Source organism: Balaenoptera ricei, chromosome 11 (genome assembly GCF_028023285.1).
Source record: "Balaenoptera ricei isolate mBalRic1 chromosome 11, mBalRic1.hap2, whole genome shotgun sequence".
Classification (NCBI taxonomy): Eukaryota; Metazoa; Chordata; class Mammalia; order Artiodactyla; family Balaenopteridae; genus Balaenoptera; species Balaenoptera ricei.
Window position 1 is genome coordinate 18369221 of NC_082649.1, and position 17992 is coordinate 18387212.

Here is a 17992-nt window from a genome sequence, read left to right on the forward strand (position 1 = left end):
TCTCCAGGATAGATCACATCTTGGGTCAGAAATCAAGCCTCAGTAAATTTAAGAAAATTGAAATCATCAAGCATCTTTTCTGACCACAACGCTATGAGATTAGAAATCAATTACAGGGGAAAAAACAAAAAACATGGAGGCTAAACAATACGTTACTAAATAACCAAGAGATCACTAAAGAAATCAAAGAGGAAATCAGAAAATACCTAGAGACAAGTGACAATGAAAACACTACGATCCAAAACCTATGGGATGCAGCAAAAGCAGTTCTAAGAGGGAAGTTTATAGCTATACAAGCCTACCTCAAAAAACAAGAAAAATCTCAAATGAACAATCTAACCTTACACCTAAAGGAACTAGAGAAAGAAGAACAAACAAAACCCAAAGTTAGCAGAAGGAAAGAACTCATAAAGATCAGAGCAGAAATAAATGAAATAGAAACAAAGAAAACAATAGCAAAGATCAATAAAACTAAGAGCTGGTTCTTTGAGAAGATAAACAAAATTGATAAACCATTAGCCAGACTCATCAAGAAAAAGAGGGAGAGGACTCAAATCAATAAAATTAGAAATGAAAAAGGAGAAGTTACAACAGACGCCGCAGAAATACAAAGCATCCGAAGAGACTACTACACGAAATTCTATGCCAATAAATGGATAACCTGGAAGAAATGGACAAATTCTTAGAAAGGTATAACCTTCCAAGACTGAACCAGGAAGAAATAGAAAATATGAACAGACCAATCACAAGTAATGAAATTAAAACTGTGATTATAAATCTTCCAACAAACAAGAGTCCAGGACCAGAAGGCTTCACAGGTGAATTCTATCAAACATTTAGAGAAGAGCTAACACTCATCCTTCTCAAACTCTTACAAAAAATTGCAAAGGAACGAAACTCCCAAACTCATTCTATGAGGCCACCATCACCCTGATACCAAAACCAGACAAAGATACTACAAAAAAAGAAAATTACAGACCAATATCACTGATGAATATAGATGCAAAAATCCTCAACAAAATACTAGCAAACAGAATCCAACAACACATTAAAAGGATCATACACCATGATCAAGTGGGATTTATCCCAGGGATGCAAGGATTCTTTAATATATGCAAATCAATCAATGTGATACACCACATTAACAAATAGAAGAATAAAAACCATATGATCATCTCAAAAGATGCAGAAAAAGCTTTTGACAAAATTCAACACCCATTTATGATAAAAACTCTTCAGAAAGTGGGCATTGAGGGAACCTACCCCAACATAATAAAGGCCATATACGACAAACCCAGAGCAAACATCATTCTAAATGGTGAAAAACTGAAAGCATTTCCTCTAAGATCAGGAACGAGACAAGGATGTCCACTCTCACCACTATTATTCAACATAGTTTTGGAAGTCCTAGCCATGGCAATCAGAGAAGACAAAGAAATAAAAGGAATACAAATTGGAAAAGAAGAAGTAAAACTGTCACTGTTTGCAGATGACATGATACTTTACATAGAGAATCCTAAAGACGCCACCAGAAAACTACTAGAGCTAATGAATGAATTTGGTAAAGTTGCAGGATACAAAAATATTGCACAGAAATCTCTTGCATTCCTATACACTAATGATGAAAAATCTGAAAGAGAAATTAAGGAAACACTCCCATTTACCATTGCAACAAAAAGAATAAAATACCTAGGAATAAACCTACCCAGGGAGACAGAAGACCTGTATGCAGAAAATAATAAGACACTGATGAAAAAAAATTAAAAATGATACCAACAGATGGAGAGATATACCATGTTCTTGGATTGGAAGAATCAATATTGTGAAAATGACTATACTATCCAAAGCAATCTACAGATTCAATGCAATCCCTATCAAATTACCAATGTCATTTTTTACAGAACTGGAACAAAATATCTTAAAATTTGTATAGAGACACAAAAGACCCTGAACAGCCAAAGCAGTCTTGAGGGAAAAAAACAGAGATGGAGGAATCAGACTTCCTGACTTCAGACTATACTACAAAGCTACAGTAATGAAGACAATATGGTACTGGCACCAAAACAGAAATATAGATCAATGGAACATGATAGAAAACCCAGAGATAAACCCACACACCTATGGTCAACTAATCTATGAAAAAGGAGGCAAGGATATACAATGGAGAAAAGACAGTCTCTTCAATAAGTGGTGCTGGGAAAACTGGACAGCTACATGTAAAAGAATGAAAATAGAACACTCCCTAACACCATACACAAAAATCAACTCAAAATGGATTAGAGACCTAAATGTAAGACCGGGCACTATAAAACTCTTAGAGGAAAACATAGGAAGAACACTCTTTGACATAAATCACAGCAAGATCTTTTTTGATCCACCTCCTAGAGTAATGGAAGTAAAAACAAAAATAAACAAATGGGACCTAATGAAACTTAAAAGCTTTTGCACAGCAAAGGAAACCATAAACAAGACGAAAAGACAACCCTCAGAATGGGAGAAAATATTTGCAAATGAATCATCGGACAAAGGTTTAATCTCCAAAATATATATACAGCTTATGCAGCTCAATATTAAAAAAACAAACAACCCAATCCAAAAATGGGCAGAAGACCTAAATAGACATTTCTCCAAAGAAGACATACAGATGGCCAAGAAGCACATGAAAAGCTGCTCAACATCACTAATTATTAGAGACATGCAAATCAAAACTACAATGAGGTATCACCTCACACCAGTTAGAATGGGCATCATCAGAAAATCTACAAACAGCAAATGCTGGAGAGGGTGTAGAGAAGGGAACCCTCTTGAACTGTTGGTGGGAATGTAAATTGATACAGCCACTATGGAGAACAGTATGGAGGTTCCTTAAAAAACTCAAAATAGAACTACCATATGATCCAGCAGTCCCACTCCTGGGCATATACCCAGAGAAAACCAGAATTCAAAAAGACACATGCACCCCGATGTTCGTTGCAGCACTATTTACAATAGCCAGGTCATGGAAGCAACCTAAATGCCTATCGACAGACTACTGGATAAAGAAGATGTGGTACATATATACAGTGGAATATTACTCAGCCATAAAAAGGAACAAAATTGGGTCATTTGTAGAGATGTGGATGCATCTAGAGACTGTCATACAGAGTGAAGTAAGCCAGAAAGAGAAAAACAAATATCGTATATTAACACATATATGTGGAACCTAGAAAATGGTACAGATGATCCGGTTTGCAGAGCAGAAAGTGAGACACAGAAGTAGAGAACAAACGTATGGACCACAAGGGGGGAAAGCAGTGGCGGGTGGGGGTGGTGGTGTGATGAATTGGGAGATTGGGATTGACATGTATACACTGATGTGTATAAAATTGATGACTAATAAGAAAATAAATAAATAAATAAATAAATAAACATTTAAAAAAACTAAAGGCAGTTCTTGTATTAGAAAAAGCATAACTGAGATTGGAGAGTTTGGTTTAAACAAAACAAATTTTTGAATATGAGAAGCAGGGTCTTTAGAATCTGGAGCCTGCTGACCTTACAACTTGATGTTACTTTCATACACCTAGGCTGTAGAGCAGGATACTTAAAAACATGAACAGATGCCTGTAAACCGAGTGTGCGGATAGATTATGACAGAAAATCTGAAGTTATTGATATTCATTGATTGCATTCTTGAAGTCCTAGGACCAAACGAAACTGCTCTACACTTTCTAAGGACCTTTGGACGTCAGAGGAACAGGAATGGATTAGGGTTGAGGCAATTTTACTTGTGTCTCTAGGTTTTGCTATCACCAAAAGATTTTATGAGAGAGACAGAAAAGTAAAACAGGAAAAATGGCCATACATGATTTTAAATTGTCTTCACAGTTGACTTTGTGATATTTTATTCCTGGGAATGCAAAGTCAAATTAAACACAACCAAATCAAAATGAACTTTTCCAATGATGTGGTTTGGCTTAAGCATTTAACTACACTGTAGCATTCTGTTTAGGTTAGGTGAATTTTAAAAATACAATCTTATATTAATGTAGACTCGATTCTCGTCTACTTTTCTTCTATTCTTACACATTTGAAACTATCTTTATAGCTATTTATATGAAAATAGCACCTTTAATCATACTTTAGCCATGTCTGAGAACAGTTAATCGATTTTATAGAGCTAGGTCAATGTCTAAATTTACATGAAAGGCTCATAGTGGTCTTGAGTACACAGTTTTGTTTTGCTTTAAACATAGTTAGATTTCATTATGTGCCCAATAAACATTTTATTGAGGGTTTCACAATGTCCGTGGCCATATAGCTGTCTTAACAGCCAAAACATTTGTTGAGCTTCAATTCTTTCAGTTATATGAGTTATGGGAAATTGGTTGTTTGGGAACTGAAAGGATGGTCTGCTTAAGGCACAGAGAAAGTAGGCTGGGGGTGCCCTCTCCTCTCTGCGTGAGGTTCTGTCCTACAGAAAGGTCTGCCCATTCCAGGGAGGTGATGTGCCTTCTCCCACCCTAAGAGCAGTCCTGAGGCAGGATGTCAGCAGAATATTTCACCTCACCACTGTTTTGCCCATCTCAGTACTTAACTCTTTCCCCTGTTTCTCTTCCTGTGTGCCCACATTAACTCTAAACAGGGAGCAATGAAGTGCCTTCCACAGGAAATGGTCATCTAATGCTTAGAATAAATTACAGACTCTGGAGCTCAGAATTAAAAGCCATCTGTGATCTCATCCTGAACTGTGTAACCTGCCTTTCCCATTTCCCTTCCTGCAGCCCCAGCTCCAGGAGTTACTTATCACATTCTTGACCTGTGCTTTCATACCACTCTGGGTTTATTCTCCTCACCGTAAATACTCTCCCTCTCTCCCTCCCATCTCTACATATTCTAAATTCTGCCATTCTTCAGGGCCTAGCTCAACTTCCACATACTTCTAAAAACTTTCCTCATCCCCTGGTCCTTTGTCATTGTTAATATCTTTGGAATATTCTTGATAACTCTGACATTCATCAACTTCTATCTCATCTTGTGAGATGTCTCATTTGCAAAGAAAATTCTGAAAAACAAACCAACAAACGAACCTTGTTAAATAATTAAATGAAGATAGCAACAACCTCCAGGCTTTATATTTTATTTGGTTGAGAAGTATGCCACTGGCTGAAATGGTGGCTTAGAGCTCTCTAGACAATGCTAATCAATGAAGGTGAATTCTGAGTCAAGAGGCCGTGTGACACTTGAGTGGCATGTTATGGAAATCTAGTTTGAACAGGTCAAGTCTTTATTGGGGCAAACCCTGAGCTTTAATCTGAAGTAGCTCAGGAATACTGTGGGAAACTGGGTTTCCATAGCACTGCTCTGTATAGTTGCCTAGGAGATGCCCCTCTTTCCCTTGCATTGAATAACAAAACCGATTTTTATCTGGGCACATTGCTGCCAGCTAAAATATTACATATCCCTTTTTCCCTTGGAGTTTCATGTAAGCCTGTGACTGTGTTTTTTTTCAAAAGATGTAAGTGAAGATTTCCTTCATGAACTCTCTCTAAAGTATGCTTCTTTTGCCGCTCTTTCATCTTACTGCTTGGCATAAGAAGGCTGGACGTCAGACAGTCATCTTGGACCATTAGGAGAGAGCCATATATCAATGTAGAGATTGTGGGAGGTGAAAAGTTTAGGTACATCGTCATAATAGGATTTTGGTCGCATGCATCCAAACTTACTTCTCATATGCTCTGTAAAGCTTGGTTCACTTCTGCTAATCTAAGAGTTGCGAACTTAGTTTATTCCCAAACCATAAGAAAATGTTATATAACAGAACCCTAAGTCTACTGCATGTGTTCTGAAAGATCATGAATAGATCAGACTCTTTGAAACAAAGACCAGAAAAATACTGACCTAAGACCAAGACCCCAAACATTACACTACTCTGGCCTCTCCCAGTCCTGTTTCCATGGTCATGTCTGGTTTTAGGCCATATCACTTCTCATGTGGATGACTGGAAAGGTCTCTCTTCCAGTCTCTCCTTGTTCAGTTCTCCCTAATACATAGTACTAATGGAGTTATCTTTTCAAAGTATTGATTTTGAGTGTCCTGCTGTTTGCTAAAAGTAATTTTTTTTCCATTGCTATCTGATGTTTTTCAAGCTGCTTACCTGGTAAGGCAATGCATGCTCTCAAATCAAGTTCTTTCTCTGGTTTGTTCCTGTCTAGTCTTCCTTGTGCCACCTGTACTTTATCAAAATTAATAATTGGTTGTTGCTATGATGAGCCCAGCAGTGATTCAGCTCCTGCACACAGCCTTGTCCATATTATTCCTTATATCTGTAATGCTTTCTCACAACATTTGTAAAGGGTTTCATTCATCCTTAAAGATTCAGCTCAAATATTACCTCATATTTGATACTTTCTTTAATAATAATAATAATGCCTCTTAAATTATGAATATAGTAGTTTAATAATAATAATGACTAAATTTTAAGTAACTACTGTTATGTAGTAAATGGTCTGAAAGTTTACAGTACTTGCAAGCTAAAAATTTAACCTGACAGTCTATTTATTATGTTTATCTATCTATCTATCTATCTATCCATCCATACATACATATATACCTCCACCAACTGTATGTATCTGGGTCAGAGACAAAGGCCATTTATTCCTCACAAAAAAGCAGCAGCAAGAGCAATACCTTTGTGTGGATTCCTTAAGGCTCCAGTTCCCACAGGGTGATGTGGTAAGGGCCAGATGTTGCTTGCACATCAAAGGAAAGGAAGGAAGTCCAAAATTAGGAAACTCTCATCTTATATAGGGCTGCTAGTGACATGCCCATTCTGTCCTCTAGAAAAAGAGAGAAACCTTATCATTGCACTGAATTGTTAGCAAATGTCCAGAGGGAAAGAGGGTGAAGGCATCTTCATCCAGGATTTTATTACCCTGGAATGTAAAAAAAAATTTTCTCCAGGGAAGGGAAGGGAAGAGGAAGGAAGGGAAGGGAAGGTCTTTACCTTTATTACCCTAGGATGTCTCCAGGGAGGGGATGTCTCCAGCTTTACTTTCCTGGAATGTCTCCTTATACAAACACTGGCTGTAAATGCCATTTCTCAGAGGGCTTGAAACATGAGATGATCACGGAGAACTGTCTTCTAACAACTACCACGTGTCAGGCATATTATATACATTATCTCCAATCCTAACTATAACTGTATAATTTAGATGTTAGTATTCTAGTTTTGCAGACAAGGAGAAGAAGTCAAGTCAAATAACATGCCCAAAGCTCCTACTAAGTATTAGAGTCAAGACTCACTGTGGTCATTGGGCCTTAAAGCCAATACTCTTTTCATTACAAAAATCAACACAGTACATCTTCCACTGAAAGCAGCCTTATGAAGTGTAATGTGAGTTTATTTTATGGTGTATATTTTCTGTTTTTGCTATTCTCATGTAAGCTTCTTGAGGATGGAGTCATGTCTTATATTCTCCACTGGGCCTAATAAAGTGAACACCTTGTGATTATTGGATACCTTATTAAGATTGTCTGAAAGAAGAAAATCTGTCAAAAGATGTATGATGAAAACTTGACATTATACCACCTAAATAATACATGATTGTGGAAAAGAGGTCACATCATAAAATTCAAATATAGCAACCTCTTGCTTGAAATATTAATAATGATCTCAACTATTTTTTACTTGGCTGACAATTTAGCTTGAATGTTTATGAAAATTTGATGTCTAAAGTTTAGAGAAAGTAACTAAGAGTTGATAATAATCAATGAGGAGGAATATATAGAAACATTGCATGAGTCGAGTCACGTGAGAATTAATGTTTTAATATAGGATATCTTGAAAAATGAAAAATTCATTTCATTTTAGAACTAAACTTCCATTCTAACCAAAAATATGCTCTGTGCTGAAGAATGAAAATTAGTGGTTGACTTACAGACTTTTTCCCCTTCAATCTGGTTCTGGGGCAAACGTCTTTTTCTTTTTACAGTTTATTCTAACATAGTCATCTTCTGTTTACATAGTCCATCTTCTATTTTCATAATTTATATCCCTGGAATATGTGTTTATAGGTCTTCCTTGCCTGACACCAGGCTGTTCCACTATTCAGAACTTAATGAGCTTTTTAAATAAAAACACTAGAGGCTGTTAAACAACTATTGAAAACCTTAGTCCCAACTTTGTCATTTAAAAACTCTACTCAAATTATTCAGTAGAATAAATATATTTGGTTGTATTTCCCCCTTTGGGCCAGTATTCACTGCTTTCTTTTCCTCCTTATGTCAAGTCATAAGTTTTTAAGGCTGTTCTTGCATTCCTACTAAATACTTGCTTGAATATGTGCCTCTTCCTGAGATAAGAAACCTCTATTCCCAACATATATGGAAAGAACAAACTATATTTACATAATATTTTCATAAATATTAAAAGCGATGTTTTAAAATAAAGGGGATATTTTTACCTTTCCTCAAAAATATATAACAAGAAAATAGAAATGCAAGTACTCATGCGTGGGAGGAAGGTGATGTTTCATTATACTTTAAACTACTTTGGCAGTTGTTTTCCTTACATATATGCAGGATATTAAAGTGTTAGCTGTGTGTGTGTGATTTATTGTGAAACCTCTTTGCCCAAAAAAGCCCTGCTATTTTAGTAGAGTTCAATATATTTCCTTTGGGGGAGATTAAATAAAATATGTTAACTCAGTTAAATTTGGAGTCTGATGACAAACGACTAAATGTGTTCAAATTAGGCAGGCACAGGAAGTCTGTCCAGCAAAGGACTAAACTGGGAAATAATGTTTGAATGTACACTGGCAAAATTTTGCAGTGTGTTGCTCTAGAGTTCAGTATTACAATATGCCATTAATTTTACGTAGTAAGTTAAACAAGAGAATTGAGTCCTTTATTCTGGCACATGCGCACAACTCAAGTATTCAGCTATACACTAAAATTCAAATGTACACATAAAGATGAAATGAAAGTAGGATGGGGAAATGGACCATATTTTAGATTTGATTTTAGTGTATGACATTTAAAAAAAGGGAAGGATATCTCAACCCCAAATTGCATGTCAAAGTATACTCAGAGACTACTCAGTTATTATATTCTGATAGTGGAACTGAATTATTCTGGAGGTAGGAGTGCTGTGAGTTTTACATCAATTATTTTATATAAGGGGTAATTGTAAAGATAGGGCTAGGAATTAACGTGGGTCCAATCTAGTCCAGGCCAGTTGACTTTGGTAGGTAAAGCTAGGAGAATAAGGACTAAGGCGTATTTTTAAGTGTTTTGCTCAAGATCAACACTGGAGTTGATGACAGTTGGTCATCCCAACTATACATGTTTCTGAAAGTAGAAGTTCAGAATTATTAAGATAATGTTCATAATCCCAGAGTGACTTAGCCGAGAGGTTTAAAAGATAGCCTATTGCTATTAATGCTAAACTCACAAATGTAGGAATAATTTTCTATGTTGTGAATTTCAAATGTTAGAAAAACACATACAGATATAAACAGAGACCTGGAGAATACTACTTATGCCCCAACATCTTCCTTTTATTTAACCCTTGATGTCCAAACAGAGCTATGCTCCTTAGGAAATACCCAGAGCACCCCTTTCATCCTCAGAACAGAGATTGGGTTCCACTGCTAGGTCTGTTCATAGAATAACTGTTTCTCCTGAAGGGCAATCCATACTCCAGCCCCTTGTCTTCATTAAAGAGAGAATCAAACTTAATGAGAACAGAAAGCTGGTAACAGTAAAGTAATATAATAAAATGGTTTGTCTCTTAATTATTCTTACTTTCCTGTGAAGCCTAGTCTGCTTTCCCAAAGTCATAAAGGTCAACAAATGATCATCTTATAAGATCAGTTATGTTTTTCTTTTCTTCTATACCATCCAAAATGCATCTTTGGTATGATGTTTTCTATTGAAGATAAATCAAAAGAGGAAGTATTCATGTCACTAAATCACAATGGTTTGCCTTTTTTTTTTTCAATAAACTTCTATGTAAACCGTTTCTGATGTCTAAAAGAATTATAGGCCAGCATTGAGGATTCAGGCCATTGAATTAAGGATGGATAGGGTTTCTTAGACAATTGGAATTTAATTTCAAATAATGGACCAAAAGGATTTTAAAAGTTGATATTTTCAGTGATGTTGAGTTAGCAGTATTTTCAGATGAAGTTTGCATCACCTTGAAGGAATGACCTCTCTATTTTTTTTAGAAAATATATCATCACACTACAGAAAATGTAAAATGAACTGTACATATGAGACACTGCATGAGTTAAGATGGGAGCTGAAAATATGGGAAAATGAAACATAAGACTTCATAACAACAAAAAAACAGGGTCTGGAAAAAATCTCCCACCAGAGAGAAAAAAAATCTGCTTATTAAACTATTCTTAATAGTACCATGCAAAATGGGATCTATAATTGCAGTTTAGTCTGACAGATTTCCTAGGTCTTCAAAAATGTCCTGATCCCACTTTTCTATCTTGACACCAGTGCACTGCCAACCAGCCACTCTCACGAAGCATTAGTAGCTGGAGATACCATCACCCATTGTGCTGTGTTGGATCTCTGTCGATTTTGATCAATTTTAAGTGTAAATGATTGAATAGCTCAAAAATGAGTAGCTTTTAGAGAACTGTTATAGGTGAGTAGAACTGCACTTAAAAGATCAGAAGATGGGGGTAGGTTAATGTGTCTGGCAATCTAATTGTTATTGGAAAAAATAATCTCCTTGAGCCTAACAGCCATGGAGAATTAGGCAGCAGGACTTTGACAGATAGGCATCAAGTCTCTGTTTGAACTAAGTGTTTTTGCTTTTATCTCTGTCTATTTGTGATAACTTCTGAGGAAGCTGAATGACTTTGACCCAGTTTAGTAGAAAGTTCAAGATGTACCTTAATTTCTTTTTTTTTTTAATTTTTAAATTTTCTTTTTTTTTATCTTTGGCTGCGTTGGGTCTTCGTTGCTGCGTGCAGGCTTTCTCTAGTTGCAGCAAGCTGGGGCTTCTCTTCACTGAGGTGCGCAGGCTTCTCATTGCAGTGGTTTCTCTTGTTGCGAAGCACGGGCTCTAGGCGCATGGGCTTCAGTAGTTGCAGCATGTGGGCTCAGTAGTTGTGGCTCGCCGGCTCTAGAGCGCAGGCTCAGTAGTTGTGGCACACGGGCTTAGTTGCTCTGCGGCATGTGGGATCTTCCTGGACCAGGGCTGGAACCTGTGTCCCCTGCATTGGCAGGCGGATTCTTAACCACTGCGCCACCAGGGAAGTCCCACCTTAATTTCAATTAATGGGTTAGTTTGCCATCTTGATTGAATAAAAGTTTGGATGATTTGGGCCTATTTTAAAAAATTATTTTTTCTATCTTTCGTATCAAAGAAAGTAGCTAGGACCTTTCATATTGCCTTCCTTGATATAACTGTTATTGATAGTAACTCTTGGTTTAGTTTTCCATGGAGGGAATTTGTTTCAGATAATGTCTACATTTTGTTATAATCTTCAATGTAAATAATAATGGTGGAATTTCCTCTCATTAAAAAAAAATTTTTTTTAACATCTTTATTGGAATATAATTGCTTTACAATAGTGTGTTACTTTCTGCTTTATAACATAGTGAATCAGCTATACATATACATATATCCCCATATCTCCTCCCTCTTGTGTCTCCCTCCCACCCTCCCTATCCCACCCCTCTAGGTGGTCACAAAGCACCGAGCTGATCTCCCTGTGCTATGCGGCTGCTTCCCACTAGCTATCTATTTTACATTTGGTAGTATATATATGTCCATGCCACTCTCTCACTTGGTCCCAGCTTACCCTTCCCCCTCCCCATGTCCTCAAGTCCATTCTCTATGTCTGCATCTTTATTCCTGTCCTGCCCCTAGGTTCTTCAGAACCACTTTTTTTAGATTCTGTATATATGTGTTAGCATATGGTATTTGTTTTTCTCTTTCTGACTTACTTCACTCTGTATGACCGACTCTAGGTTCATCCACCTCACTACAAATAACTCAATTTCATTTCTTTTTATGGCTGAGTAATATTCCATCATATATATGTGCCACATCTTCTTTATCCATTCATCTGTCGATGGACACTTAGGTTGCTTCCATGTCCTGGCTGTTGCAAATAGAGCTGCAATGAACATTGTGGTACATGACTCTTTTTGAATTATGGTTTTCTCAGGGTATATGCCCAATAGTGGGATTGCTGGGTCATATGGTAGTTCTATTTTTAGTTTTTTAAGGAACCTCCATACTGTTCTCCATAGTGGCTGTATCAATTTACATTCCCACCAACAGTGCAAGAGGGTTCCCTGTTCTCCACACCCTCTCCAGCAATTATTGTTTGGAGATTTTTTTGATGATGGCCATTCTGACTGGTGTGAGGTGAAACCTCATTGTAGTTTTGATTTGCATTTCTCTAATGATTAGTGATGTTGAGCATCCTTTCATGTGTTTGTTGGCAATATGTATATCTTCTTTGGAGAAATGTTCCTCTCATTTTAAAATCAAATAAATAGAGTCTAGAAAGAATTTTTTTCTGCAGTAGATAAAATGGGAACATGTCAATCTCTGAAAACTCTGGCAACAAGCTAAGTTTGGTGAGACACCTGGTAGAACTTGAATCTTTTATATCCCATAGTTGGCAAATTTTGTGCTCTACCCACATCTACCAGTACATACACAACATTTTCAGGAACTTACAGTATCCTAAAATACTACCCAGGAGATGTCTTAGATGTACCATGAAACAGGTCTAGTCAATTCCTATACCATTTTGCTCTCCATTTTCCTCCTTTTTTTACTCAGTTCTCCTGCACTGTTAAAAGCTCTCTGCTTCTAACATGCAGTGATGCTGCTTATTGACAAAGGATTGCTCAATTCTCTGGAGTTGTCCAAGTGTAAAGGCAGATTGTACTCTAAGCAGTGGTTTGGAGAATCCCTTTCCTCAGCCTAGTGTTACATATTTCCATAATGGTAATTTAAAAAATAGCCCTTAAAAAAATGATAGCCCCCCCCCTTCCAACATTTCTGAGGCTCCGACTACTCCATGAAGTAGAGTCTGGGCAGGGACCAATAGCTTAGTAACAAATATCCATAGGAACAGCTCTCCCCACTGCTAATAGGCTTTCTTACAGGACCGTATTTGTCTGCTGGGTTTTCTGTTCCCATAGAGTTATCTTCCAGGAAACCCTTCAGTCTCTCTAGCTGGTAGCCTTAGGTTGGGCTCCCCATTAACGTGCCTGAATGCAGCTGTTTCAAAGCAGGACAGTGTTAAGGCTGAGGCCATTTCCTTATCATCTCCATTACTTTTACAGATAAAAATCCTTTGGGGGAAGAGAAGAACTATTTTGATGCAAATTATTACTAAATCTTCTAAGTCATCCTCTAGAGACCTGTAACTGCTGAGGGTAGAATTAGATTCTGGCGGTAGCTCAAGATGGATGCTGTTGCAGGTTTCCCAGTGAGCTAACACATGCGTTATTATTTTTGTTGTTATTGTTATTGCTATTATTGACTCTCTCAGGGCAGTCATTCTCAGACATCTATTAGTGAAACACAATAACCCCATAAGAGTAGCCATGTATCAAAATACATGTATATTTTAAGATTCGTGGAGATTCTCTCTGAACAAGGGAAATGCCATGTCTATGCTCTTCTCTCAGAATTCCATGGCTTAAATGATCAATGATCAAGACATGATTCCATGGCTTGAATCTGATCAAAGTTCATCTGGAGCCTGTGGAAACATTCCCAAGATCTCATGAGCTTTTTAATAGCCCTGCGGCCCCTTTGGTGCTGACAGGGAGGCAGAAAGGACTACCTTGTAGCTTAGTGAATCTCCCATCAGGCCTTGGTGTGTGCAAGCAACAGCTTGATGGTCAGAAGTCCCCATCCAGTGAGGAACTCCATTTTCGATCCAGTCTTCTTTCTTGGATGGACCCAGCAAGCATCTCCCTTCTCTGACTCTGTCTGATATGATTCCACAGACAATAATTCTTTCAGCGTCAAGCCAGTACCAGCCCTCTAGTATCAGCTTCCCAAGTCTCCATAGCCTGTGATGACTGAAAGTATCCCTGCAATCTGGACACAAAACTGAACATGGTCAACTTAATATGGTTGTTATATTGAAGACATGCCTCCTTTTGCTTTGCAAGTAAGTATCACAAGAAGAGTGTGTTGTTCTTACAGACTTAATAAATCAAGAAGTTAAAATACTTCACCCAGAAGGTAAGTCTATCTCCTAAGGACGCAGCTGTAGAAAGCAAAGAAGAAATCTCCATACACAGCATTTCCCCTGCACTTCAGCGTCTTAGCTCTTAAAATGTGTCTCTTAGATATGTTATACCATTTCAGGCAAACAAAATACTATATTCTCTTCAAAAGAAAAAAGGAACTAAATTTCTCAAAGAAAAGGAACTCACATTTCAAAATATTTTTTTCTAATTGTGGAAATAATAGGTGTTTATTGTGGAAATAAAAAAAGTTATATAAAGTCAGAAAATAGTTTCCTATAATCCCATCACTGAGTGTTAACAGATGTTAGTGTTTTATTCAGTTTACTTGGAGTCTTTCTATGTGCATACATACCAATCTATAAACTACCCATACAATAACAAGAATAATGGCAATAATGAAAGCTAATATTTATTGAACATTTTCTATCTTTTCAAACATTAACGCATTTAGTCTTCATGTATCTCTGTGAAAGAAATAATATTAAAAAGAAGTAGTATTATTATAGTATTGTAAAGAAATAGTATTATCCCCATTTTTTAGAGAAGAGAAAACTGAGGTATGGAAAAGTTAAATAACTTTTTTCAATGTCACATAAGTAGCGTTTGGCAAATTTAAGAAAGGCACAAACACACACATACACACAAACACAGAAACTCACAGACCTGACATACACATACCAACATACATACATAGACACAACATACACTTTATCCAGCTTGTTAATAGTTAACATTTTATAGCGAAAGATTGAAAAATAATATAAGCCTGTTATGAAAAACATGGAAAATGCACAAAAATTAAAAAGGGGAAAGAACAATCATCTAATCCCACCATTTAAAGTAACCACGGTCAACACATGTAAACTATTTTCTTCTGCTCAACTGGTTCTATGTCTTAAAATATTTTTAAGTGGCTTTTGATGCCACTGTGTTTTTTTACTTAGTACTAAAGCAAATGCATTATTTCATAATATGTCATACCCAACTTCCTGGTTGCCTACTTTTCTATTCTGGATTTTCCCTCAGGAGCTGCCCATTTTTCTCCTTCTATTATGTAGAAGAGTTAAGCACATGTTCTGACATCTTAGTGTGAGACAACTCCTAGGCTCCAGTGAGGAAAGAAGGAAGTACTCCCAGGCTATGCAAGGCATGTAGGGTTTAAATAATTTTCCTAAACAAAGGCAGTGCTCTCCCTAAGAGGAATTATGGTGCACATACGTCTTCCTATCTCATTATTCTTAAAATGAAAAAAATATGCAACTTAACTAATATGCAACTTTAACTGAGATTTATAGTAATAAGTTAAATTAATTTTAAGTAAGAGTCAACATGTAGAAAGTGGTCAAAAATACATTACAGAGCACAGTTTGAGGTCAATTTCAGTTAAAACAAACATGGGCAACACACATATTCTACTTGCTTTGAATCGTGTACCGTCTTATTAATTATACAACTATTACTTATAAATTTAACATCTGCTTAAAATTAATGTGAAGAGAGATGCTCAGAAATAATAAACAATTTCAAAATTGTTATTCATGATGACAATCCTCTCCTCCCTTTGCAAAATGTCAGAATGTTTCTTTTGTGATACAAAAACTTTATGCTTTGGAATAAGAATGATTTTGTGATGAGAAGGAGTGTTGGTAAGGGATGTATTGGTGCCATGGGAAATGACTATAAGAAATTTTCTGAAGATAGTATGGTGATTTTTCTACCTAAAAATAATTGAATTTTGATCATGACCTAAAACACTGCACCACTTTGATGAGCTGGATATGAGTCTGGCCAAATCATCATGGTGGTCACACTTGGGACACAGTCCTAAGAAAATCTCTTCACTTAAAATTTCTCCCTCAGATCCTAGGAAGCAGCTGAAAGTTGGCATTGCTCGATTGGGCCCCTCAGCTATTGTCTGGGATTCCAAATGTCCTCAAAGGTACCTTCTGACCCCAGTGACAGGTGTCTTAGTCATATCTACCACATAGATTTAAACAGCAAATTAATTTCATATGTTTGGCTTGTAGCTTGTTTGTTTGTTTAGTTCCCTTGTTATAGCAGGTCTGTACTGCCAAGGCTACAATGATAAATATGTTTTTTGCCCAGCACAATAATCTTTATTACCAACAAAGATGATCATTTATTTCACACTTCATTACAGCTATCATTTAGTGAATTATTCTCAATTCTTATCTTAAAGTATCGGTAGATATTTATAAACACACACAGGGTGTAGAATACCGTCTTTTTTTTCTCAGCAGACTATCTGACATTTCTTAGCTAATGAGATTAAATGAGAAATCTGATCGCTGCATGGATCATCTCTGCTGTAAAGTACTGTTGATACTCTCAATTCCAGCATCATCTCAAAATGACACTAAAGCCCCAGGAGGGGCATAGCATGAATTTACAAACTGTCAATATCACATTTTTTTATCTTACATACACAGGCTTAGTTACCCAGAAGTTTTCTAAAACTCTTTTATGATTATACTGTTCCTTCCCTCCAAAGTCTGCAATGGTTGCCATTGTTTGAATTGAGATGGTGACCATTACTTTCTTTGAACTAGAATAAAACTTAATTTCTGAATCAAGTGCTAACCATCTAGTAAATATTGAAACTAATATTTTTAATTATCATTGCATATATATATATATACACACACACACACATATATATATATTTCCTGTTTCTCCAATTAGATTATAGACTCATTGAAGCTAGGCACTCTACTCTTTAGGCATCTGGAAATAGTTAGAAAGATTAAAATTCCTAGTGCTCATTGGCTACTATTGAATGCATTTGGCAAGATATTGCAGGAAAAAGAAAAGATCATAGGAAAAATCACCATTTTGTAAGCAGAAATAAAAGGGAATGGAGAAAGCCTAGAACTCTGAGACTTTGAAGAATGAGAATATCCTATTGCTCCAAGATGCAGGAAATAAGAGGAAAAAAACATTCTTGAGGGACAAGAGCTCCTTGAATCCCAGTCTTGCAATAAATGTCAAATTGAGGTTATGGTCTTATAAGTCTGTAGCTTCAAAATAGCTACCACTAAGGAGAGAAGGAGATGTGGTGGGGTTGAAGGATACAATAAATAGAGCAGATTTGAGAACTCCTTCTAGGAAAAAACTCTATGTGTGAATATTGGTACATGGAACTAACTGGTTTTTGTGGGATATGTATTGCCTAAAACACCAAAATCTGGCACTAAACATTTTTTTGTTCAAAGTTAAAATACACTTGAGTTCTCACCCTTCTATAAACAGGAACAGGTTCCAAAAACTTTACCATCCTCAGAAGGGGTACATGTCCTGCTGCACATGTAGCCATGGAGGACAGTGAACATAGACCCCTTCCCTGCTGAAGTCAGAACCCAGAACTATACAGATAAATGGAAAACAGAGTCTATTAGAAAGCTTCCCCAGTGCCAGTTTAGGAAGCTTTATAATGCCTGCACCATAGCGATATTGCAAACCAGCAACTGCTGAATGTCTTCCATTTTTTCTTTTTCAAATAAGAGTTTTATGTGGCTGATGTCCCTACTCCCTCACTGAATATTGGTGTATCTGATAAAAAGGGGCAAATAAATGTTAACTCTTTAGTACATGTTTTCCTCTCTAGTACACCTGCGTTATTTTCCACACATCCCTCAAAAATGTTGCTCTACTTTATGATTCCAATATGATTTAATTTAACAATATTCACTGATACTGATAGTATTTCACCAATAGTTCTTAGTTTTTAAAATTTCTC